Below are 26,581 nucleotides of genomic sequence, written 5' to 3' on the forward strand. Positions count from 1 at the left end.
GTAAATCTGGAATAAAATTACTCCAGATTTACAATATATGGTATAACTGAGATCAGAATCTGACTCAGAGTCCCCTACTGGAGGGATGTATGCAGTGGAAATGCAAATACATTACCATAATTAGTACTACAATTCCAAACCGACACTGTTCCATTCTAGGATGGGCTGAATACTAATTTAGGACCTAATCCTGCAGTCATTTAGGGCCAGATTTTCATATCCTTACTAACACTTACTAGTGTTTTAATCTGACCCTGAGGCTACAAAACACTTACTCATGGCCTGAAAGTTAAGTAAACACTTGACCCCATCCCCATTCAGCAAAGCACTTAAGCATGTGTTTAAAGTTAAGCACATGCTTAGGTACCTGTTTAACCATCAGTGAAACTTGTGCTTAAGTGTTCTGCTGAATCAGAGCCTCTGTGAGTAATCTCATTGACGTCAGCAGGGCTATTTGTAGGTTAAGGTCTTATTCATGATGAATAAGGGGATCCGAATCTGACCCTTAGGGTGAAATTCAGAGAGCTTAAGAGGGGCACAGGAGTACTACTGCCCTGCAAAGGGATGAATTGCTATTAATAGTAGTGATTACTATCAAGAGCAACCCCACAAGGTAAAATTACTTACACTCATAGGATTTTTCAGAATCAGGCTCTTATTCTGTATCTTAAATTGTTTGAGTGTAACAGTGACGTGCTGGCTAAGCTATTGCACACAGAGCTTAATTCATGTTGTAGCTAAACTGGTAGTGCTCTAGTGATAACAACCGGCAGTCCCTGACTTAAACCTTCAAATCCCAGGACTTGCCATTCATTGCAGCCTCACCAGGGGGTTTCTGATTGAATTGCAGTCCTTGAAATCAGCAGGCTTATCAATTCCAGTCTCCTGTAAAATCAAAAGATCAAAAAATCCTTCAAACCAGAGAAAAAAATTGTTGGCCGGTAACAAATCACAGCAAACCAATCCCTTATAGACCTTTCTTTGCACAGGGATACTGTAACACAGAATATTTGCTTGAGTTAGGCATCCCAGTACTCAAAAATATTACTCCTTTTCAGTGTATTGGATTGATTTTATGAGGGAGATGATCATGGAAATAGATCCATCCTAATTCTTCTTCAGACACCTTAACATAAGCCTGGAGCACTCCTTTCCCACTCACTGCTGTACAGTGAAGGGCAGTGGTAGGAACTCAGACACTGTTGAAGGATTTTCACCCCTTGATCCTTGGATGTATTTTCTGTGTACTTCTGTTGTCCCTAGTAGCTGCTTCCAGGAGCTAGGAGCATAATATGCCTGCATAGCAATTACTCACCATTGTGTGTAAGGAGTTCACAATCTATCTCAAAGCTTTTAAAAATGGGACCCATATCATGCATCAGTGCTGCTATAATCTGGCACGATTTAAATAGGTTCTAATTGAGTAGTTTCACATTAAATAATCAATAACAATACGGAGAAAAAAAGACAAATGTATTTTTAAAAAAAGCATATAGCTAAATCACATTTTGTCTAATTAAAGCACTCCAAATCCTTTGTGTCATAGATTATTTATTAATTATTATTATTATGGTCGTGTCTAGAGGTCCCATTCTGAAGCTTTGTGCAGTAGAAACACAGGCCACAAGCCTACAGCCTTAATTCTGCAAAGCATTACACACATGCTGAACTTTAACCATGTGAGTAGTTCTGCTGAATTCATTGGGACTACAGATGTAGTTAAAGTTAACCATGTAAGTAAGACCAATGTTCCTTTCCTGTCTTATTAGAATACTAATGGAGATATAACAAGGAATCAAGATATGGCTGATCGAGACAGCAACCCCACAATGAATTACAGTCTGTGTCCTGGTTTTAAACAGGCTACATTGCTACACTGTAGAAGTTTCATTCTTCTTTATGATCCTGATCAGCAGATGCTTTATGGGTAAGCATGTGCCTAGAGTCTTTGCAAGATTGGGACCTACATTAACTAACTAAGGGCTCATTCTTCCAAACACATACACTCACAAGTGTCTTTACTCTTGTGTGTGTTTGCAGGATTGAGTTCTAATTCTTTTGAACTAGCCTGTACTTAATCTATATTTTTCCTACCAGTCCTTCTTGGAAAACTTCTGTTTTGTGGTTCCCCAAAGATAGTATTGTCTTCAGAAGATCTGGGTCCAGTTCCCTACTAGGCTCTAGACTTCCTGTTTGATGCTGGCAAGCTGCTAAGTCTCTCTGTGCTTCAGTTCCCCATCTGTAAAATTTCTAGGAACGGCCAATCGCGGCCACTGGGAGCGGCGGACAGTCAATGTAAACAAACTGTCTTGCAGCTTGCCAGCAGATTATCCTGATGGGAAGTGGCGCGGGCCACAGGGATGTGCTGGCCACCACTTCCCACAGCTCCCATTGGCCGTGGGCTGCAGGTTGCCCACCACTGCATTAAAGAGTTGTGAGGCTCTTTGATGCTACACGGATGAGGGCCAAAGAAGTACCAAAAATAGATGAGCAAAGTTTCCTAGTTTAGTATTTATTTTCATTCAAGCAGGTCTGAATGATAACAGCAACAATCTAGGATGCTTATCAGAGAGAAGAGCCAATTCCAGTGCTTATTGGCCAGCTGGATTTAAAAAAAAAATTTTTTTTTTTTTTTTTGCTCGGCCATTGGGGGACTGGAGGCGAGGTGCCAAAAACATGTCCCCGCCCTGGACAGAGCAAAACGGCTAGGGCTGCTCCCTTTCCTTTACTTACAAGTGAATGTTTTTAAAAACCAGAGAGATAATCTTAGTGCTGGAAAATGTTTCTCTGGAAGCCAAATTATATCAGTATGTATTAATTTTTGTGCACTCATTCATGATTAAGGATCAAACCCAGCCAACATGTTTAAAATGTTTGCTGGGTTTGATCCTTACTTGGGAGCTGTCGGTAGTTGATCTATAAGATTCCACTGTAAGAACAATACTAGTAAAATGTAATACAGATTTAATTCTAATTAGACAGTTTAGACACTGATGGAAACTGAAATCTTTAAATCTCAAAGAAGTCCTTCAACTTGATTTTTTAAAATCGATTATATGATTATTGGATAAATAAACTATGTGATTGTTCAGCATATAAACACCCTTTGTTAAATGTGTCCATCAATAGACAATTCATATAAATGATATTAACTATCATCAAAGGAGTAATAACGCCTTTATTGATGAATAAATCTCTAAAAGACAGATCAAATGGAGGTTAACTAACCATGCATGACATTAGCAGGAATTAGGCTGAAAAGCGCCTTGCAGGCATGCTAGCATACTGCACCTTGGTGGGGGAGCTATATGGACTAAGTTTCGTGTCAAGACTGGCAAGGTCAAAAATGCAACACCTGTAAAGACCATAATGATTCCTTTACATTTCACCAATTTATTAACACTTTGCATTTCTGTAGCACCTTCCACGTGGGGATCTCACAAGGGCTTTTCACACATTTAATCTGGAAGCCTTGCTACATCTCTCTGAGGTTGGTAGATGGGGAAACAGAGGCACAGAGTGGTTCCAAGGAAGATTGAGACCCTCACTCATCTTGAGTCAGATCTCCCTACATAAAATAGTCCCCGTGAATGCAATGGAGCTATATGTGGAATTAGCTATTTCCCAATTTAGGCAAGGATATCAGAAACTGGAACCTAACTGGCTTGCCCAAAGTCACTCAGACAGTCTGAAATGGGCCCCGAATATCAGACTCTGTTGTTTTTCCAACTATTAAATCATGTTTGTCTCTGCAAGCCTTGGAAGCCCATATGAAAATCAGCTATGAATGGAAGTTACATTTAAAAGAAAATGTCATTGCTCTTGGTTCTCCTTAAAGACAAAACAAATGTGTCCCTTAGGAAAAATACACAATAGCAACAGTTGTGCTGATATAAAAGTTACAGATTCCACTAATTAGTCTCACTAATTAGAATCATAGAAGTTTAGGGTTGAAAGAGACCTCAGGAGGTCATCTAATCCAACCCCCTGCTCAAAGCAGGACCAACACCAACTAAATTATCCCAGCCAGGGCTTTGTCACGCCAAACCTTAAAAACCTCTAAGGATGGAGATTCCATCACTTCCCTAGGTAACCCATTCCAGTACTTCACCACTGTTCTCGCTAGAAAATAAGCTCTTTTGAATTATTGTAATTTAGCAAAATTCACGAGGCCGGGAATGAGGGCAGTGGCTTTTCATTGTTGACTCAGAATATATTTTACTGTATTGTCATTTCTCTGCACCCAGGTAGAATTGTCCAAATATTGGAAGCAGTGAATTTGTCTGGTAGACTCTGGCCAGTTGCCAATGGTGAAACACTGGAAGGTGCTCACTCTCTTTTCCTTACAAGTGAATATTTTTTAAGAGCCAGACAGATAATCTTAGTGCTGGAAAATATCTATCTAGAAGCCAAATTATATCAGTATGTATTACTTCTTAGGCACTCGTGATTAAAAATACCTCAGCAAGCATTTTAAACAAGACGGCTGGGTTTGGTAGTTGATCTACAAGATTCCACTGTAAGAACAACACTAGTAAAATGTAATAGAGATTTAATTCAAATTATGCATTTTAGACACAGATGGAAACTGAAATCTTTAAATCTCAAAGAAGTCCTTCTACTTGATTTTTAAAAAAATCAATTATGTGATTATTGGATAAATAAGTGATGTGATTGTTCAGCACCTAAACAACCTTTGTTAAATGTGTCCGTCACTATGGACTAAGTATCTGATTGGGTTAGAGATCACAGATTCGGACTGAAATCTGCATCCAGAAACCGATTGCAAGAGAGACAATAAGCCAGATCAAGAGTTGCGCAACTCACGTGGACCTGTGATAACCCAGCCATAAAGTTGTCAGCAATTGAGGCTCCTTTCTGTCTTAAGTGCACGCAGCCCACACACTGTGCGTCTGGCCCCACCCTCACAGGAGGAATGGGAAGAGTATACAGTATGTCCAAAGACAGATATGCTAGGTATACAGTTGTGATACTGTATTTCCTATAATATACTTCCAACTGTTTCTTGTTTAGGGCCAGCTGCTATGTTTTGCCTTTTCTTTTTGTAACTCTATGTACATCTCAGACCTCGCTAGGAATTACACCACCATATTAGCAAACCGTCTTCGCTACTTGGTACCTACTGGAGTGAGGAGGACTGTCTGGGCAAAATATGTATAGCAAGCCACAAGTCAAGACACCTGGCGTGAAATCTTGGCCCCATTAAAGTCAATGGGAATTTTGCCATTAACTTTAATGGAGCCAGAATTTCACCCTCGGTATTTAACTAATATAATCTGGTACCCTGTAATTACACAAGTACTTTTTTGTTACATTGTTATTGACTTGAGTTGTATGCATTATATCACTCTTCATTTACACTGTATGTGGCACTGGAGATGTATTAACAGAAGACATTAGCTGCACAGTCAGATAGGACCAGGACCACGTGGCTACAGTAGAATGCTCACACATCTCTGAGTGGATACTAAAGTGCAGCAGACAAGGAGAGAGATGATGCTAAGAAACTTACAGGGAAGTTACTTGGAGAGTAAGGGTGTAATGTGCCTTGCAAACAATATATATATATAAAAAGCAAGACTGACTTGGAAAAAAAACAAGAGGAAAGGTCAGTCCTACCTCCCTCTGACAGGGAGATAACGTACACAAAAAGGAACTAATTTGGAAAATTTTACTGGAGAATTACTATCTGCTTCAGTGGCCACTGAACAGATAATGTTGCGATGTATTACAAACTAGCCAAGTTTCCTTCTCTGATTTAAGTTGCACTAAGTGACCTGCAGGTATTTCCCAAGTATCTACGATAACAATTTGCCTAATGAAAGCCAAGGTAGGAATGTATTTCTTCGTGCTAGGTTCTCTTTGCATTTTTCGTGTCAGTTTAGGCTGGAATTTTCAAAAGAAGCCTAAGGAAATTCCATGCCCAAATCCCAATGGAACTCGGCAGGAATCATGGAAGATGCCATTCTGATAGTCCTGGAGACTGATGTGCCACATGTATTCACAAACTGAGTTCACAGAAGGCAAAATTTCCCTTCCCTGCTCCCTGCGTCTCTGTCTTGTTCCAGAAGGAGAACGTCTAGATGTCAGGGGGTAGTTTGTTCATTCCTTGAGCTCTCTGCTGAGAAAACCAATGTCAAATGGTGACACTGGATTTTGTGATGTGGGCACATGTTCACTGAGAACTGGATGGAGACCGCCAAACAGTGGGGACATGGCAACTGACCCAGAAAGGCTTAAACCAGTGGTTTGGAGGTAAAAGGGTCCATAATACATTACCAATCCATTAAGTCTGCTGGTCTCCAGTTTGTACTCCAAAATGTATTAAGGTGTTACTTTGCATGGTTTTGCAGCTATCTTGGCTTTAGATCTCCATTAATTTTCTTCTTTTCATTATGGATTAATATGGGTGAGATATTTCTATCTTCAATATAAGACGACGTTTCTCAATTGTCAATGTGCAATATGCCTCTAAACTTTTCCTATTCTTACGATAATGTGATTAGTGAAGACTAATCTCCTTTCTTGAAACAGACCAGCCATATATGAAAACCAAATTACTAGCTGGCCCCTTTCTAAAATATAAAAATGTTTTTTGCCAAAGAGAAAATGAGCCGGGTGGGAGAGAAGCAGTACTTTCAGCAATATTGCTACCTTCTCCCAACTACTTGGTTTTCATTTCACTTCCTGCTACTTCATTCTGGGTGTCAAAGTTAGGGTTAGTTGGTTCAGGTAATGAAAGATAACGCTTTTCATCCCCGAGTTGCTTGCAGTAAATGAAACTTGTTACCATCTGATGCATGTTCAGTAGCTAATATGAAATGAAGCCAGTTCTAGTTCAGTTTCCAGGAGATTGGTGACCACCCCACATAAACCACAACATGAACTGGCAGTCTTATTGGCTGTTTTAGCAGAGAGGTCAAGGACTGAATAATCATGATGAAAGATCAAATCTTTTACCTCTAAGGTTGGTTTCTCTAGGTCAAAGTTTAAGGACATTAGCAGGACAGCAAGCCAAATTTTTGACACTGACATCAGTGCAACATGGCTATCTAGCTAAGGTACTTATCTGTCCCCATTACTGTAGTACCAGAGCGTTTCACAATCTTTAAAAAGAAAAGGAGGACTTGTGGCACCTTAGAGACTAATAAATTTATTTGAGCATAAACTTTCGTGAGCTTCAGCTCACTTCATTGGATGCATTTGGTGGAAAATGCATCCGATGAAGTGAGCTGTAGCTCACGAAAGCTTATGCTCAAATAAATTTATTAGTCTCTAAGGTGCCACAAGTCCTCCTTTTCTTTTTGCGAATACAGACTAACATGGCTGTTACTCTGAAACCTGTCATCTTTAATGCATTTAGCCTCACAACACCCACATGAGGTAGAGAAGTGCTATTATCTCCGTTTCACAGATGGGAAACTGAGGCAGAAAGTGACTTGCTCAGTGTCATACAGGAAGCCGGTAGCAGAGCAGAAAATTGAACCCATTTCTCCAGAGTTCTAGGAGGACACCCTGACCACTAGATCATCCCTCCTCTCTGGAAGCCATTGAATTCCAAGCCAGCATGAAGAAACCATGCAGAATAATTTGCTCACTGAATTTAATCCTTTATTTCTGTTCACAAATTATCAATGAACAGACTTAGATTTATTTATTTGTACTTTATTCCAAATTGTTCAAACACTTAGCCCCAGATCCTGGCTCTGCTTGTACTTGTCATCTACACTTTTGCAATACAGAAGTGCACAGAAAGGGATACACCATGGAGGCTATTTTCTGCTCTATCTTAGATGCATGCTAAGGCTTGGGTTTGTGGCTATAGATAGCTTGGATTGTGTTTGGATATGATGGTAAAATCTTGATATCTGTTCTCCTGAGATTTCAACCACTGTTCCCTCTAAGCTGTGCACGTGCACACAGATCCTAAACCCAGCGCATATGGCGAAACACTGCGAGCACAAAAATTTGCACAGAAGCACAACAATTTGCACAAAAGAATTTTTTTGCGCACACGGCCTGTCAAAAATTAGAGGGAACATTGATTTTTCCACAATTTGGGGTTGAAATCATTAGCTTTCTGCCAGCTTGCATGGTGGAAATCTCTGAAAAGGATCTGTTCCCATGAAATCTCACATAACTGAATCTGAGCTTTTTCTGGAAAACAGGGTTCTAACCTGAAACAAAAACCAGAGGGATAGGATCCTGAGATTTGAATCTATATTCTCCTGAAATTCAAAATTGGTTCATTTCAGGTGTTGATTCATCTCTTGTTCCAAGGCTTATGATTATTATTATGGAGTAGGCGATAGTGATTTTATGTAAATTAACAGCCTGCAAACTTGCAAACCATGTGGAATTAAACCACATGATATAATGCTGTGGCTTTTCCCAGCTGATTAACAGACAACATTTTGTATTCCCTTATGGGCTGCTTTGAAGACAATTAGTTAAATCCACTGCTCTAATCATGTGGATTTGTTTAGGGGCAAGGCAGCCTCATAATATAAAAATGCCTATTTCCGTTTGAACAAGCAGATTTATGGACGCTTTTACATGCACACTATAGCTACCGCATGCAAAATTAAAATCCATCTAAAGTCAAGAGCGAATACATGCAAACTAAACACTATAAGAACAATAATAGCACTAACACTTGCTGCAGAATAATGTCAAGCATACAGCAAGTGTAAGATCTGATTATCATTCATAGTAAAAGAAAATAATATGTTTCACGGAGGGCCAGACTCTGATACCTGTACATAGCGGAGTAAGGCTCCAGTTGTTCAAAGACTCCTGTCTGAGCTACTTTTTTGCACTGTGAATGGTCCCATTTAAGTCAGTGTGACTAATCATAGTGCATAACATTAAACACATGTGCAAGTCTTTGCAGAATCAAGGCCTAAAGGTAGTCCCCAACATGAGCAGGGATTCAGAATCTGGCTCATATAACATCTTTATTCTCCAGCCTTGAAGCATAAACTCTGCCTTAAAACAACCATGTCACATAGATATCCTTATATCCATGTTATAGAGGGTAAATTGAGGCACAGACAAGTTACAACTTGTCCTAGGTCATTCAGAGAGTCAATAGCAGAGTTGGAGTCCACTTCCTGACTTCTACTATAACCACTTTCTCCCTCACTTGTTATACTAACTAAGCACAACTTCCCATTGAATTATACTGTGTGAAACTTCCCATTCAATGATACAGCAGGATACTTCATTTGGTCCAATTAAATACAAAGGAACAGTATCTAATCCCCAAATTTAGAATGTTGACTACTTCCTAATTATATTATATGAACATTTAATTTCTTCTCTCTATATACTGGCTTAAAACAGATCATGCAAAATTTACCATTTTGATACCATAGTTAATATTCAGTAACCAGACGAAAACCTTGTTTAGTTACTCACCTTCTTCTAAAAAACCCTAACCTTTTAAGTGACAAATGATTATACAGTGTTTATTATTGTTCTATTAATTTACCAATTCCTTCCTATTTCAATAAAAAATATAAAATAGTTATATCAAGTTACTTGCTATCTAAGGGACCACAAAACATTTGTAGAACAGAAAACAATTCACCCTGCCAAATCACCTTGCCTAGGAGGGGACTTGAAAAATACTGGGTATTTAGTAATGTTTTTAGTCCTTTCAATATTGACGAACACACCAGGTCAAATCCTAATCCCTGTCACACGTGTAAATCCAAAGTAAATTCACTGGTCTAAACTCTGCTTCCATTAATACTAATATAAATGCAGAGTAACTCCATCAGAAGCCTGATCCATTTATCAGGAGGAAGGAACCAGACTTCTAAATATATTTAGGCACCTAAAAAGGTAAAGATAGGTCTAGTGGGATTTTCAAAAATGTCTAGGCAGCCAACTCCCATCGATTTCCTAAATATCTTTAAAAATCTGATTTAGTGCTAAACTAATTTGGTCCCTTTGGGAGGTCTCAATTTAAATCCTGAATATGGACCTAGTAGTTGTTAAATCCTAACCCCTGGTAGACAACGATCCACATCACACGATCAGGCACAGACTCTACACAAAGGGCCCATACATGTTGAGTAAGGTGGTATGTTCATGTAGACCATGATCCTACAAACATTTATGCACACGCTCAACTTTAAACATGTCAATGAGAGCAAGATCAGGACCACAGTCCCTCTTCAGACCAGATCCACACTTTAAAGTTTTGCTAATACTGCTGCTGGCCTTTCCCCTTGATTTATCTTCTCCTGTGCACATCCTAAACCATGCACTTCTGTGTGCAATCAGTCTCATCCTTGCTGCCCCAGTAGTTTGTCTCTTATTTCTTTATTTGGTCCTGTTGCCATAAGTAATGAGTGAAATACCTAAACTCACCCATTTTCTTCTTCTCACAGTTCCATGACTTAGGCCCAGCTTGTTGCTTTGAGTAAAAATATTCATACTTGGTACTTAGTGCTTTTCATCACCAAAGCACTGAACTGTCATATTTATTTTATTGAAATAGGATGGTGCGATTCACTTGAGAGGCAACTTGTGGGTAAATTAATAGAACAATAATAAATAACTGTCTGTTCAATGCTTCGGTAATGAAAAGCACTAAGTATCAAGTATGAATATTTTTACTCTCAACATATCTGCAAAGTATTTTGCTTTTCACAAATGGGGAAACCGAGGCAGGAGAGCTGATTGACCTAGCCAAGACCACAGAAAAAGTCAATGCCAGGATTAGAAGTTAGAGATTTCTGGCTCTTATTTATTATCCTAATTTCATAAATGAGGCAACTGAGGCACAGATAGATGTAAGGCCCAAATTTTCAGTTTGGGTGTCTTAAATTAGACATCAGTGATCCGATTTTCAAAAGCATTGTGAGTAAAGAGTGAAAATACGTAAGGTCACACAATAATAATGGCAGAAACCAGAAATCCTGACTCCCTGCCTTATACTTGTCAACACAAGCTGTACTGCTTTACCCGCACCAGGATAGTTAAAATGGTAAAAACCCACCTAGTGTGGATGCAATTATATTGGCATAAAGGAACCTTATGCCATACTATACTTATAAAGGTATAGCTATACCTGTAATGTAGAAGGTATTTTTATTATGATATAACTGCATCCACACTGGGGATTGTACTGACTGAACTTTTAAGGTAGAAAAATCACACCCCTAACCGAAATAGTTAAACCAGTATAAAATCTGTATTTAGACAATGCTACAGTTGAACCAAGGGGTAGTCTTAATGGTACAGAAGCACCCAAGTCAGCACAAATGGGAAATTAAATTTAGTGGGAAATTAAACATTTAAGCAAAACCAGGACTTTTGAGAACAGCAAACGCTACTGAGATTGCCTTTTAGCTGAATGAACGTTATTTATACAGCTCAGCAAGAAGCATCTAGATTCAACAAGGCACAACTTAAAATTGCAGAATCATCCGCTGTGCTTCTGCTGACTTACACCAGGAGTGATGAAGGCCCAGCATGACTTTCCTGCCTTTGTCCATTCTGTGCTGGTTTTTCTCTTTGCAGGTTGGGATCAGGGTGACTAATTATTCAAGAGAAGGCTGTGAAAATGGGTGGCGGCAAGAGTAAAGCCGAGCGCATAACTGATTTTTCAATTCAGCCAAACTGAAAAACAATTTGGAAAAAAATTTGGTTCGGCTTGAACCAACACTTAATTTTTCCAGTTTTTGTTGCCAAAATGGAAAACAAAACAATAAAGCAATGAAAACAAAATTAGGTTTGACCCAAACCAAATTTTGTGTTTTGTTTCCATTTTTCATTTCATTTCAGGTCGTTATGGGGTGTTTTTCAAACTTTTTTTTTTAATTAGCTAAAATTTGAAAAGCAATGCCATTTTGAAAGGAAAAGTCAAAGTGTTTAGTTTTGAAATGGTTGAAATTGGTTTCAATGATTCTCCCCACTTTTTAAGCCAACAAAATTTGCTGAATTCAGCCCCAATTTGTGAATAGTTTTGGTGTCCCCCCAAAATGAATTTTTTCCTGGAAATTCACCATTTGCTAAATAAATAAATAAAATTGTCCAGCTCTATACTGGAGAGATCTAATAAAGAGAATCATTGCTCAAGAACGTAATCTTTGAGAGACAGAAGTGAGGTGACTGGACAACACAATGTCAATATTAAGCATTTCAGTATCATTAGCGAGGAGGTAACATTTGATCTTTCTGGCCTGCGATTGTCTTAAATCCTTCCTTGCCATTTTTTAGATGTCTTAGAAAATGTTTCCTCCTGTACAATCAATGGCAGTCTAACGCCGATTGACTGATTCCTACCCCTTCAAGGAAGCAAACATGATTTTAAACTAGTAATTTCATAGAAATCAGGTAATAAAACCAGTTGGCAACTTGCCTCTGAAATTTGCTGTTGAGTAGTTTACACTCAGTGAAGTGAGATGAACTAAGTTTTGTTTTGGATTTGGTTTTTTTGAAACTGCAGTTTGTTAATAAATGCAAATGCTCATAACCTGAGTAAACCCAAAAGGAGTCAACAAGAAAGTACTGAAAATGATCCATCAACTTGGAAGCACTGAATTTGTCATACTCTACAAACTACAATTCACCAGAATGCACACAGAACACTTGGAGTCAAATTATCCCTAGATCCCTTGCATGCCATTTTTGCAAAAGTGCCCTGGTTAGCAACAATGCTCACACAATGTACCAGCACCACAAAGACCTAGCAAATCTCATCCCTGCTGCTGCCTCCTTCTCTCTCCTACCTAGCCCAGACAGTGCCTTCTCTCTTTATTGACTACTATACCTCCAGAACACATCTCAGGTAAAAGATAGTGTTTGTGTACAGCTCCTAGCACCATGGTATCCTGGACCATGTTGGGGTTCCTAGTTGTAGTGCAGTACAAACAATAAATAATAATACTGTGATGGGTGCTATAGAGAAACCTATGTTAGGAAGATAGACTAGGGTATATAAAACTCCCACAGCGCAGAGATATTCACAATATGTAAGATACAAACATGGCAGGTAAAGAAGGAATTACAACCGTAGCTCATTAGTTCCTGGACTACCCTGTTTTAAGCCTTATTCTTAATGATGTTACAGCACAGTTGTTCTCAGTATAAGGTATGTGGGCCCACAACAGTGCTCGAGGTCCCTTTGGATGGTCCATAGAATAAAACATTTTAAGAAACAAAGACACACGAGTGAATCTTGCACTTATCATTTGGCCTACAAAACAGGAAAGTTGGAGATCCAATGGCTTCATTTATATTATTAGGCCCAAAGGTGCTACGGTCATGTAAGGTATTATGACTCAGCAATGTATAAGCATTCAGGATCAAACTCTCTAAAGAAAGATCTGAAGGTACCGCAGACTGCACCCAGACAGTCATTAAGAGGATTGGGTGGGTAAAGCACCCTTCTTTGTCTGTATGGACACACAAACCTTTTTTGAGTTTCCCCTGCATCAAACAGCAGCTGCTCCAAAGAAGGGTGAACATCCAGGCCCACCCTTTGAGCCCCTGTGGTGTAAGGTGGTGTAAAACAATCAGCCTTAGATTAGGTGGTTTTCCAGGTGAAAAACCCAGGCAGCAATACAGGACAAAGTATTATGCAGGACAGTCCAAGGGATACAGGGACCAAGAGCCATTGGGTTCTTGGTGACATGGAAGTAGTGCCTTCGTTGAGCAGCAGTATATAGTTTGGGACCATCTGTGTTTAAGGAAGCAGGACCTGTGTACATTCTGTAAACAAGCAAATTACATAGAAAATACCTTGACTGCATCACCCACTGATTTCTATTTAAACAGGAAATGTGACCTACAAGGCTCCGAAATCTGCTACCACTCAGCAATGGGGTAACTATATTTTCTTCCCCTCCATTTCCTTCTTCTCAAAGGACTTTGATACCTTGTCCTGGGATGCCCACATTACTGATCTTGCGCACCACATAATTGCTATCTCCTCCTTCAAATCTCTCCTCAGTGTCAAACTCCTTCCTCCGTCTGACAATAGATGACAATATTTATTTTTTATTACACATATTTGCACTGTATAAAAAAATAACTGCATTCAAAAATAAAATAGTGTAAAACTTTAGAGCCTACAAGTCCACTGAGTCCAACTTCTTGTTTAGCCAATCGCTCAGTCAAACAAGTTTGTTTACATTTGCAGGAAATAATGCTGCCCGCTTCTTGTTTACAGTGTCACCTAAAAGTGAGAACGTTGCAGTGTTGTAGCCGGTGTCACAAGATATTTACATGCCAGATGCGCTACACATTTGTATGCCCCTTCATGCTTCAGCCACCATTCCAGAGGACATGCATCCATGCTGATGACACTCGTTAAAAAAAATACATTAATTAAATTTATGACACCTCCTTGGGGGTGAATTGTATGTCTCCTGCTCTGTTTTAGGTGCATTCTGCCATACATTTCACGGTATAGCAGTCTCAGATGATGACCCAGTACATGTTGTTCATTTTAAGAACACTTTCACTGAAGATGTGATAAAATATAAATTTCACCAATGTGAGATTACTAAAGATAGCCTCAGCACTTGACCCAAGGTTTAAAAATCTGAAGTGCCTTCCAAGATCTGAGAGGGAGGAAGTATGGAGAGTGTTTTCAGAAGTCTTAAAAGAGCTACACTCCAATGCAGAAACTACAGAACCTGAACCACCAGAACCCGAACCAAATGGTGGCATCTGACTCATGATGAAAATAAACATGCTTCAGTCCACACTGCTTTGGATTGTTATCAAGCAGAACCTGTCATCAGTGTGGAAGCATGTCCTCTGGAATGGTGGCCAAAGCATGAAGAGGCATACAATGTTTAGTGCATCTGGCACGTAAATATCTCGTGACACCGGCTATAACAGTTCGACGTTCTCACTTTCAGGTGACACTAATAATGCTGCCCAAGAAGTGGGCAGCATTATTTCCTGCAAATGTACACAAACTTGTTTGTCTGAGCGATTGGCTGAACAAGAAGAAGTTGGACTTAGTGGATTGTAGGCTCTAAAGTTTTACACTGTTTTATTTTTGAATGCAATTATTTTTTGTACATAATTCTACATTTTTAAGTAGAACTTTCATGATAAAGAGATTGCACAACAGTACCTATATTAGGTGAATTGAAAAATTATTATTTTTTGTTTTTTACAGTGTAAATATTTGTAATAAAAATATAAAGTGAGCACTCTACACTTTGTATTCTATGTTGTAATTGAAATCATTATATTTGAAAATGTAGAAAAACATCCAAAATATTTAATACATTTCCATTGTTATTCTATTCTTTAACAGTGCAGTTAAAACGGCAATTAATCACAATTAAGTTTTTGAATCGTGATTCATTTTTCTGAGTTAATTGCATGAATTAACTGCAATTAATTGACAGCCCTAGAACTAGCACAATCCAAGCCCTTTGACAAAAAGCAACCTCATTACCTCATTTGCTGGGAGCCTCTCTCCCTCCGAGTCATGTCATCCTGTAACTAACCTAGACTATAAACTACTCAGTGCAGGAACAACTCAGTGGAGTTGACTCTGTTCCAGCCAACCTTCATCCAGTGCAGGAACACAAGGAAAAGAAAACACAAGTGGTGCTCAGTCTCTGGTATTCTCAACCTTGCAGGGAAGTCCCCAAGGTAAGTTAGAGCAGCCTCAGGATTGCTCTAGTTTATGCCTTGCTGAAATGGCAGCTGAGGCGCAGAGGGACTGTTGCAGCATCCAAGAATAGCCAGTGCACAGCAGTGCTGTGGTCATGTCCCTCTTCCCCCTGCCCCAAGATGTCACCGAATGTAGGGGCTGAGAAGGGGGGTAGCCCTATATTGCCAGAGTAACTCCTCACACCACAGGTATCCCTAGGGGGCTGTTTCTGCCTCCTTTACACTGATGAAGTGGAAGAAAGAGGCCAGGCAGGATCAGGGAATCAGCTCCAGGACATTATCCCCATAAAGTGCCATGCAGCCCTACATTATGGTGCTATTTACTATTGATAAATAATAAAATAATAAAACAATGATTACTAATATAATAATTAATACTATTTTCTTAAGTATCCAATTGCTCTTTTTTTAGTTTGACTTCAGTCTCATTAGGTCAATTTATTGTCCTACCCTCTCTGAATTAATAGCACTAGGGTTGCTTATGGAATCCTGTCTTTTTAAGCCAACTTGCTGGATCCCCATTTCGTTTTACATCCCAGATTTATTTCCACCTGCACTGCACTTTGTGTTGATGTCTATATTTTGCGCTGACGTGAATGACCATGTGTGATTTAGAAACAGTGCAGTCAGGAAACAAATGAAGAAAAAAAAAAAAAAAGTTCATTGGCTGAAAGTGGAGAGGGGCCCAAGACAGAGCTTCTGAGTTCCCTTTGAGTTCCCAGGAAACAAGGAAATAAGAACTCACCCCACTTTATAACTTTGTTTTTGGGTCAGAACTTAAACTGAAAGGAGTACAGTTTTTAGTTCCTTAGAGACTAACAAATTTATTAGAGCATAAGCTTTCGTGAGCTACAGCTCACTTTATCGGATGCTCTGTCAATCTGTTTCTTCACTTCAGCAGGTGGGTATTGTAGTTGTAGGAATGCATGATATTCCTACCTACATGCCTCTAGCTTTCATCCAGATCATACCACTCGATCCATTGTCTACAGCCAAGCGCTACGATATAACCGCATTTGCTCCAACCCCTCAGACAGAGACAAACACCTACAAGATCTCTATCATGCATTCCTACAACTACAATACCCACCTGCTGAAGTGAAGAAACAGATTGACAGAGCCAGAAGAGTACCCAGAAGTCACCTACTACAGGACAGGCCCAACAAAGAAAACAACAGAACGCCACTAGCCATCACCTTCAGCCCCCAACTAAAACCTCTCCAACGCATCATCAAGGATCTACAACCTATCCTGAAGGACGAGCCATCGCTCTCTCAGATCTTGGGAGACAGACCAGTCCTTGCTTACAGACAGCCCCCCAATCTGAAGCAAATACTCACCAGCAACCACACACCACACAACAGAACCACTAACCCAGGAACCTATCCTTGCAACAAAGCCCGTTGCCAACTCTGTCCACATATCTATTCAGGGGATACCATCATAGGGCCTAATCACATCAGCCACACTATCAGAGGCTCGTTCACCTGCACATCTACCAATGTGATATATGCCATCATGTGCCAGCAATGCTCCTCTGCCATGTACATTGGCCAAACTGGACAGTCTCTACGTAAAAGAATGAATGGACACAAATCAGACGTCAAGAATTATAACATTCAAAAACCAGTTGGAGAACACTTCAATCTCTCTGGTCACTCGATCACAGACCTAAGAGTGACAGGTTTCAGAGTAGCAGCCGTGTTAGTCTGTATTCGCAAAAAGAAAAGGAGTACCCGTGGCACCTTAGAGACTAACAAATTTATTAGAGCATAAGCTTTTGTGAGCTACAGCTCACTTCATCGGATGCATTTGGTGGAAAAAGCAGAGGAGACCTAAGAGTGGCTATACTTCAACAAAAAAGCTTCAAAAACAGACTCCAACGAGAGACTGCTGAATTGGAATTAATTTGCAAACTGGATACAATTAACTTAGGCTTGAATAGAGACTGGGAATGGATGAGTCATTACACAAAGTAAAACTATTTCCCCATGGTATTTCTCCCTCCCACCCCACCCCCCACTGTTCCTCTGATATTCTTGTTAACTGATGGAATTAGCCTACCTGCTTGTCACCATGGAAGGTTTTCCTCCTTCCCCCCCTGCTGTTGGTGATGGCTTATCTTAAGTGATCACTCTCCTTACAGTGTGTATGATAAACCCATTGTTTCATGTTCTCTGTGTGTGTATATATAAATCTCTCCTCTGTTTTTTCCACCAAATGCATCCGATGAAGTGAGCTGTAGCTCACGAAAGCTTATGCTCTAATAAATTTGTTAGTCTTAAGGTGCCACAAGTACTCCTTTTCTTTTTGCAAATACAGACTAACACGGCTGCTACTCTGAAACCAGTTTTTAGTTCTGCTCAGATGCAACTGAAATCCGATGAGGTCATCTGATCTTGTTAGATATTTACTGTTTTGGATTGAAATCTTACACAGCAAGAGGTCAGGAAATTATGGTGCCAACCCCAAGCACTATCCCTGATTTGACCTCAAACCTACATCACAAGCCCTAGCCTAATCCTAAAGCAACTCCATATGCCACCTTCCTGGTCTATCATCGATTGCATTTTACAATAGTTTCCACTTTCCTTTTCAGCTTTATCATTTGCTGGCATGAATACATCTAAAGAGTAATAATCTCCACTGGAAGCTCTTTATGTTAAAAAATAGTAAAAATAGGATAGTTTTAATACACTGCGCATCCCTAAGAAACATGTCCTACCCAACCAGTTTAAACACAATACCAGGTTCTGCTCAATGTAAATGAATTAGAAAATCTTTTAATTTGGCCATTTCTATTGCCTCTAAATATATATTACCTACATAGAACTCAGCTCCGATGGGACATCCTGGGTGAAATCCTCAATCCACTGAAGTCAATGGCAAAATTCCTATTGATTTCAGTGGGGCCAATTTTTCACTTTGAATTTTTAGTGAAGTTCCTACTTTTTCTTAACTTAATATCTCATCTTCAATTCCTCACATGTACAAATAAGAGCCACAAAGACGACAACACATTTTTGTTATATATTCAACTAAATAGCTACCACTGGCAAACTCATTCCAACTCTAAATTATGAGAAAGGGATATAAAAATCCATCAGTGAGAACCAACGAATTCTCTGTTGGAGGTGTGACTGGAAAATGAGGGCCAAATCCTCAGCTAGCATATAGCGCCGTTGGAGTCAGCTTTACACCACTTGAGGATCTGTTATAAGTTAATGTATATTCAACATTCTGTGCCCAGTTCAGTGAACCATGATGCAAAGTAGCAGAGAGTTTAAATTGGGGATCTCTACTGTTTTTACTTCCCAGGCTCAACATTGTAGACATAGCATCAGCCTTCATAAGAAAACATTGTCTTATTTGGACAACCTGGTTCTCATTGCCTGCCAACTGCTTTAAGCTAAACAATCAATGCTGTCCTTCTCAACTTTTTACTTTCCAATTAATTAATTTAAATTGACCATTAAGTCAGCAGAGTTTTTGATTGATATTTTCATTAACAACTCTCTCATGCAGACCTGTCCAACACCTAAGAAATGTATGATAATGTCCAATCTGCATGAAGGGGTCTGAGCATCTCCCTTCACCTCTCAGTGCTAGTGAGTTATTACTTGAATTGTGCTTGCTGTTTCATTGAGTGTAATTTGAATACAGATTAGCTGCCCCAGTGTTCCAGAGCTTTGGCATTATCATTACTGGGGACAGTAATTTGACTGATGAACACACGGGTTATCACAAGGTCATCACCTTCACAGTATTGGAATGGTCCATCGTCCCAATTTTGGAGGGAAGGAGGCTAAACCTTTCAATAGCAAAATTAAGTCCTGTAAATTAACTTGTCCAATAACTTATTGAATAAATCCTTTACTAATTAAAGAACCAATATGCTTCTTTGTTCTCAGATCTTCAAAGGCTTTATTAAAATCAATGAAGTAATATCAATTTCACTTTTTTTTGGTAACGTGAATTAAGATCCTTCATCCAATTATACACACGATGTTCTATACGTGTAAAATGATTTGGAATGTTAAATGGCCAAAGGAAATATATTAGGTTTATCCAATGAAAGCAATTATCTGTCAGCCACTCCTTCTCAAAACGCATGTTCTTTCTTCATTAGGATACGAGTGAAAAAACTTCTGCCTTAATGGATTTGCAGTTAAAAGCAAAGAGAAAAAGTTACTGAAAATTCCCTTCAAACTTACACAAAACCCTATGCAGTGGTTAGCTGAAGTATCAGCTAGATTAATTCTGAAGTATTGGTAAATGTAACTTATTCCAAGGCTTCACTTTTTCTAAATGAGGTAAAAAATATTGATAAAGGCAAAACAAGACATTATATATTTTGAGTCAGTGTGCAAATGCTGAAGCCTGGGCCACAACAGAGCAGAATCCAAAGACACAAACGGGCTGATTTACTATGCTTTTTCCTATTGGAGCCTAAATTTAAACTAGTATTTGGTCACAAATGAAACAAGTGTGGTAGCCTCAAGCCAGTCTCCAGTGGATCTTTGTCTAAATCACAAGCCATCAAAACTGGCAATATTTGTTGACTGGAACAGAAGGAGTGCTCTAAGTCTTGGCCAAGATGCATTGACATGGCTGTGTGGGGAAGACTGCATAATGTCTGATTGCACTAAGTCTGGTTCTAGCTATGAATCAGTCGTTCATTTTTATGAATAAAATTCACACTAAAATTGTTTTTAAAGGGTGCAGTTGGAGTTTTGGGGAAAAATTGATCATTCAAATATTATAACAAAATAATGTTTCATATGTTGTTAATAATAAGCAAAATTTGATTTCAGTATCCTTGGACAAATTTTAAAGGTAAAATCCTCAAATTAAATTTTGCCATGTTGTACCAAAATTTGGAGAGACGGGATAATGCCAAATATTTTAGACTTCAAATTTATATGTATTTTTTTTAAAGTACAGAGTCAATGGGTTTCAGAACAATATGATCACAAATGTTTTACTGAATTTCTTTACAATTACTAAAAACAGGAGTGGGGTTTTTTTTTTTGTTGTTTTTTGGGTTTTTTTTGTGTCCTTTGCATTATGGACACCCAAACATGACAAAATTGTCATTATGAGAAATGAAGATGAGGATATGCAAAAGTGAAACTCACCAATTAACGAAGTTGGCTAATGTGAATTATATGCAAATCAAATGAAAGATATAGTAATAGCATATACAAGAAAATTAGAATTTTAAAATTTGTTTCACAATTCTAAGATGTTATTAGTATCACAAGCATAGAATTTTATGCATGGTTCAGTATAAGGAACATACTTACAAGTCAATCTTGTATCATAAGAAACTGCTCCAGAATATGTCCAACCATTTAGAGTAAAATCTTGGCCACATTGAAGTTAATTGCAAAACTCCCATTGACTTCAATAGGACCAGGATTTCACCCTCTGAGTACAATTCTACTCTGTTTTTATTAGAAGACTACCTTTGTTAAGCAAATGATTTTTATTAGTTCTTTGATTGGCTCTAAGGGGTTGATTATGCAAATGTTTATATGCATAAGCAAACTTTACTTACATGAGTAACATTACAGATTACACAAATAAAGCTATTCAGGTGCATCTGTGTTAGCAAGATAAGAAGAAAAGGAGTACTTGTGGCACCTTAGAGACTAACAAATTTATTAGAGCATAAGCTTTCGTGAGCTACAGCTCACTTCATCGGCTGCATCCGATGAAGTGAGCTGTAGCTCACGAAAGCTTATGCTCTAATAAATTTGTTAGTCTCTAAGGTGCCACAAGTACTCCTTTTCTTTTTGCGAATACAGACTAACACGGCTGCTACTCTGAAACAAGATAAGAAGGGGTGTAGGAGGAAGGAGTGTGGGCACCTTCCAGGACATGCACTGCACTAGAGCTGGTTGAAAAAACAGTCAAACATTTTATGGGATTTTTTGAAATGTTATAGTGGTCTTTCAAAATTTCAAAAACTATTGAGAGAATTCTATTCTTTTCTGTTCTATTCAGATTCTTAGTATTTCAGCACCTAGTCACACCAATTAGGATTCAGCTGTTCCAGACTTCCAGTCTTGGACTTACATCACTAAACACACCTTCACTAACATTAGCATCCTATGCTGGCCTATATCCAAAACACAGAGCTAAAACAGTTGCCTCTTCCATGCCAGACCTAGTTAGTTTATCATTTTCTAGAAAGTAAACAGATCTAGTTACTGCAATGAAGGAAGACAGACAGAAAGATCTAAAAAATATTTGCTTTGTGAATGAATCCAGTCTATGTAAATCAATTAGTCATCAAAACAATTTGACACTTAGAAAATTGAATCTTCAATTAGATGTTATCTTCCCAATATCCTTTATAGCCTCCCTGGATAGAGATAACACCTTTGTTATCTTGCTGAAAATTCACCTCCCCTACTTTACCAGAAATGATCAACTGATAGTTATAAAACCCTTGATGTTTGTCCTTGGAGGAAAGAGGCCCACGGAGACATAAAAACATTAGCAGCCATGGGATGAAACATTAGTTACTACAGCATCAATAGTGAGTTTTTACAACCTGGTTAAAGTGAGTGATTCCAGCCCTTCTGCAGTACCTGTGATTTAGGGACATCTTTGTACTGGAAGCTGCTTTTAAACCCAATTTTCTGACAGGACTGGGGAAAAAAAAGTTTTCTTAAAGCTCAGACTAGTCATAATATACCAATCTGCAGACTCTAGCACGTCATCCTACCCTAAAGAAGGAGAGTAAACACAAACAACACATAAGAGCCAAATTCACACTCAGTATAAGTGGTTGCATGTCCACTGAAATCAATGGAATTCCACCCGCTTGCTCTGGTTTTGAATTTGGCTCTTATGCAGTATGTCTCAGGCATAAAGGAAGAAGCTCTTTTAGAGTACTGAACAATTAAACTGCTATTTTCTTTACATGTTTGCATTCAGCATTTTTTGCATGTCATAGATTTGCATATTTTTAAGATCAGAAGGAACATTATGATCACTTAGTCTGAACTCCTGCATTTCTGACTTGCTTTTTTCAGACTTTATATCAAGCTTACTTCTTGGTATCACATTACCATAAACCTTGGTGCTATGTAAAATTAAGTTCAATACCAGCAGGCTTAGCAACCCACAATGCAGCTGTTGCTGCTCACTGTTAGTCCACTGAAGCACAGACAAAATTGCAGTGAAATAATACTATTTAAATACGTCTGAAAACTTAAAATGGCCAGATCCTCAGCTGGTGTAAACTGGCATGGCTCCATTGACTTCAGCTGAAACACAGTGACTTACACCAGCTGCTAATTTGTGCCCAATGTGTTTTTTTTTTCTTTTTTCTCTTCAATTTGTTCAGTATGGAAGGAGATGGTGAGTCAGAGCATACAGATGCACTTGGAGCAAATTCTGGAATATAGATTATGCCATGTGAGAACAGACCAGTTGTCTATCAAGTCAGGTATACCAACTTCAACAGTGGCATCTGCCTGATGCTTCAATGGAAGGCAATAAACTCCCATAATGCATCTGGCCAGTGTGCAACGCTGCCTGTGTGTGGGGAAAGGAAAGTCCTTTTCACAGGACGTTCAGTAAAGACCACTGAAGTCAATGAGAGTCTTGCATTTGGAACAATTTCAGGATTGAGCTCAGGCATGGAACAATTTTGATCCCAGCCTGAAGTTATGCACCAATGGTCAGCCAACCACTCACTCAATGTACAGAGGGCCCCAGTAGAAAGAAAAGAAAACTGATTCACAGAGTAAAGTATTAAAAACTAGCGTGGTAAGAGAATAGAAAAAAATCCTACTCTCCATTACATTGAGTAGAATTTGCCCTGCATGTAACCTTACTCTAACAGGTTTGTATTTTTATAGACCAAAATGAAATTATTTATTCTAAATTAAACCTATAACCCAACTGTGAACACTGATGTAAAGTAGAATGCCTGAAAACTGCATTTAAAAGCAAAGATTATGGCTTCTTTAACCTTCAGAAACTATATTCTATTATAAACCCATGTTAGTTATCTACTGTAAATATACTAAAATCAACATCAGATAAATACAAGATGCATCAAAAGATTTAAGGCACCTGTTGTGTATTTAAAAGAATTATATCTTGTTTATGGTACAGTATAAAACGCACAACTGATTTATATAGCAGCTAGTCTACTGCAGGGGAAATCTCATTTCAATCATAAATGGCAGAATTTGATTTAAGAATTCATTCTTTAATGGGTCTGCAATGTTCAAATTTAAACTCATTCAATTCATCAGCAAAATATTCAATATGGGGCACAGGGAACTCATTTAGGCAAGCAGCGACTTTTAATATAAATTTTCCAGGAGATTTCTTCATCGATTCAGCAGTTTAGTGCAAAATGATTTGTGCGATACATTCTCAAGGATCAATGCAGGCCAAGTCAATAGCTAATATAAAACAATCATCCTACCAAGTACAGAGAATGTGTCAATGAACTTTGACTTCACATTGAACTGCTTTGTTGAAAGGAAGAGGAAGTCTGAAAAAAAAAAAAAAGATAGCTTTGTTTTTCCATTTACCCATTTTTCGCTATTATTATTTATTTGTATTAAATAGAGCCCAGAGACCTTATTCAGGATCTGGGGCCCATTGTGCTAGCTACTACATAAATATATATGAAGATACCCTTCTTGACCTTAAGAGTTTACATTCTAAGGGCATGTCTACACTTAAAACACTGCATCTGCACAGCTCCACTGATGCATCTGCCCCACTGTAGCCCTTTTATGAAGATGCTCTAAGTCAATGGGAGAGAGCTCTTTTCTTTGTGTAGGTAATCCACCTCCGCAAGAGGCACGGTCTACATGGAGGGTTAGGTTGGTATAACTATGTCACTGAGGGATGTGAAAAATCAACAAAGTTATACCGATATAGGTCTGTAGTGTAGACCAGACATAAGTAGTCCCTGATTCTGCAATTGTTAAAGCCTCCTCTCAGCAGACCCACTGGGGATTGAACTAAGGACCTCCAGAGCTAAGCAGCACAAGCTGTTCAGCTTGAACTAAAGAGCCAACATGCTCTAGGTGGGGCTGTAACACTCACATCAGCTGTGAATTGGGCACAGACGGGGACCCATAACACACACTCACCAGTGGGTTACAGAGTGACATCCATATGAGTGGGCCCTTGTGCCCCAGAACAGATCTGTGAAATCAATGAGGCTACACTTAGGTGCAGAGATACACCTGTGGAATGTCATTGAAGGATCTCAAATATATACAATTTTACATGCAAATATATACATTTGCCATTTTTTCCTCATAATTATAACTCAAGGGCCTTATCCAGAACTCATTGAACTCAGTGGGAGTCTTTCCATTGTCTTCAATGGGATTTGGATCAGGCCCACATATAATAAGTGGTAACTATTTCCATTTGCCTCTTAAAAATACTATTGTCTGGATGAGTTCACATAGCCATCAGGACAACTCAAAGGGAAACAGACTTACAGACTGAGTCAGTGAGGGCATTCCATGTCTAAAGAGCAACATGGAAGAAGGTGTGAAGATACCGGTGTGGGAAGTTGACAAATAGGTGGCTGAGGCTGGCATCATCGGGAAAGCAGAGGTGGAAGGAGACAACATGGTAAGAGACTAAGAGATGGGAGCAGACAAGCAGGGAGGGGCAGAATGGTGAAGGTCCTGAAGGTGAGGCCACGTTGTTTAGCTTGATGAGGTGAAACGGGGCTCCAGATGACCGATACAAAGAGGGGTCCAATGGAATGGGTGAGGAAGATGTTAGCAGCAACAATGTGATTGACTTGGAGTGTGGGGGATATATATGCTAGGGGGACCAGAGAGGAGGCAGTTGTAGTGATCATGTTAGGTGATGATGAACAGGAATTTTTGCTGTGTGGAGAGATAGGAAAGGAAGCATCTTACGGAGGTTATGTAGGAAGGAGTGCCGAAGTCTGGATACACCCTGGATGTGCTGAGAAAGAACCCTGGGTATACACCGCAAAGATGAACCCCAGGTTTTGGGCCTGAGTGATAGGCAGGATCATGGTTTTGCCGTTATCTGTTTGTCAGAGTCATTCACTGCATTCCCAGCTTCACAGGAAGTTAACATTTTAAAATCCATTCAAGTAGGACCAGCAAAGTGCAGAGTATGTAACAGCTAAGAATTTCAGAGTGCCCTCTGCATGTACTTAAAGCTTATTATATGATCCACATTCCTACAGGATTGCTGAAAATTAGTCACTGAAATAGGGCAAATATGAACACAGGGGAATCAAAAAACTGTTTTGGTGTCACTGAAAAGTTGGCCTTTGATCTGACCAGCTATGCCAAGGCTAAAGATATCAGATCCGCTTGATAACATTTTCACTCACAATGACAGAATCCTGTGACATTCACTATGATGCTGAGGACATATGATGACAGCACTTCTCTCAACAGAGATGAGAACAATGGAAGTTGATAATATTGTACTGACCATTGCCATTAAAATTCTAGGATCAATCTGTTTTCACCCTTTTGTTGCTTCTTAGAAAGCATCATGATTTGGCCCTTCTCCCAAGGAAATGATCAGACAATTTGGAGGCTGGAACAGAGGACTTGTGTACCACAAGCTGCCCCCTTGGATCATCTCTTCTGTTGTAGGTGCACTGGCTCCTCTGCAAAGTTTGCAGTGTGACAGCTCTTTGAGGAATTCTCCAAACCAAGGACAAATGGTTCTGACACAGTAAATGGTCCACAATGATTTGTACATATCCAGAGTACACATTCTGTTCTGAACTAGACAGATATGCAATCCTGGTGTCCCATGGCTGTCACTCAGCACAGAATTTCATCTGGGGCAGGTTCTGTCCCACTGTTTCAGCCCTTTTTGACAGCTCATGTGATGCAAAGAGGCCAGA

General features: G+C 39.1%; 1 long non-coding RNA gene across 2 annotated transcripts in view; it reads right to left on the reverse strand.

Annotated features, from left to right (window-relative positions):
- Nucleotides 1-26,581, reverse strand: part of LOC119854994 — a 54,973-nt gene that overhangs the window by 613 nt on the left and 27,779 nt on the right. Inside the window, exons 2-3 of one of the 2 annotated variants that reach the window (XR_005292720.2) lie at nt 24,134-24,202; nt 826-885 (exon numbers count right to left, since the gene is read on the reverse strand). This is a non-coding gene — a long non-coding RNA (uncharacterized LOC119854994). The remainder of the gene's footprint in view (nt 1-825; nt 886-24,133; nt 24,203-26,581) is intronic. The other variant, XR_005292719.2, reaches the window with a different exon arrangement.

This window comes from Dermochelys coriacea, chromosome 4, assembly GCF_009764565.3.
Source record: "Dermochelys coriacea isolate rDerCor1 chromosome 4, rDerCor1.pri.v4, whole genome shotgun sequence".
NCBI lineage: Eukaryota > Metazoa > Chordata > Testudines > Dermochelyidae > Dermochelys > Dermochelys coriacea.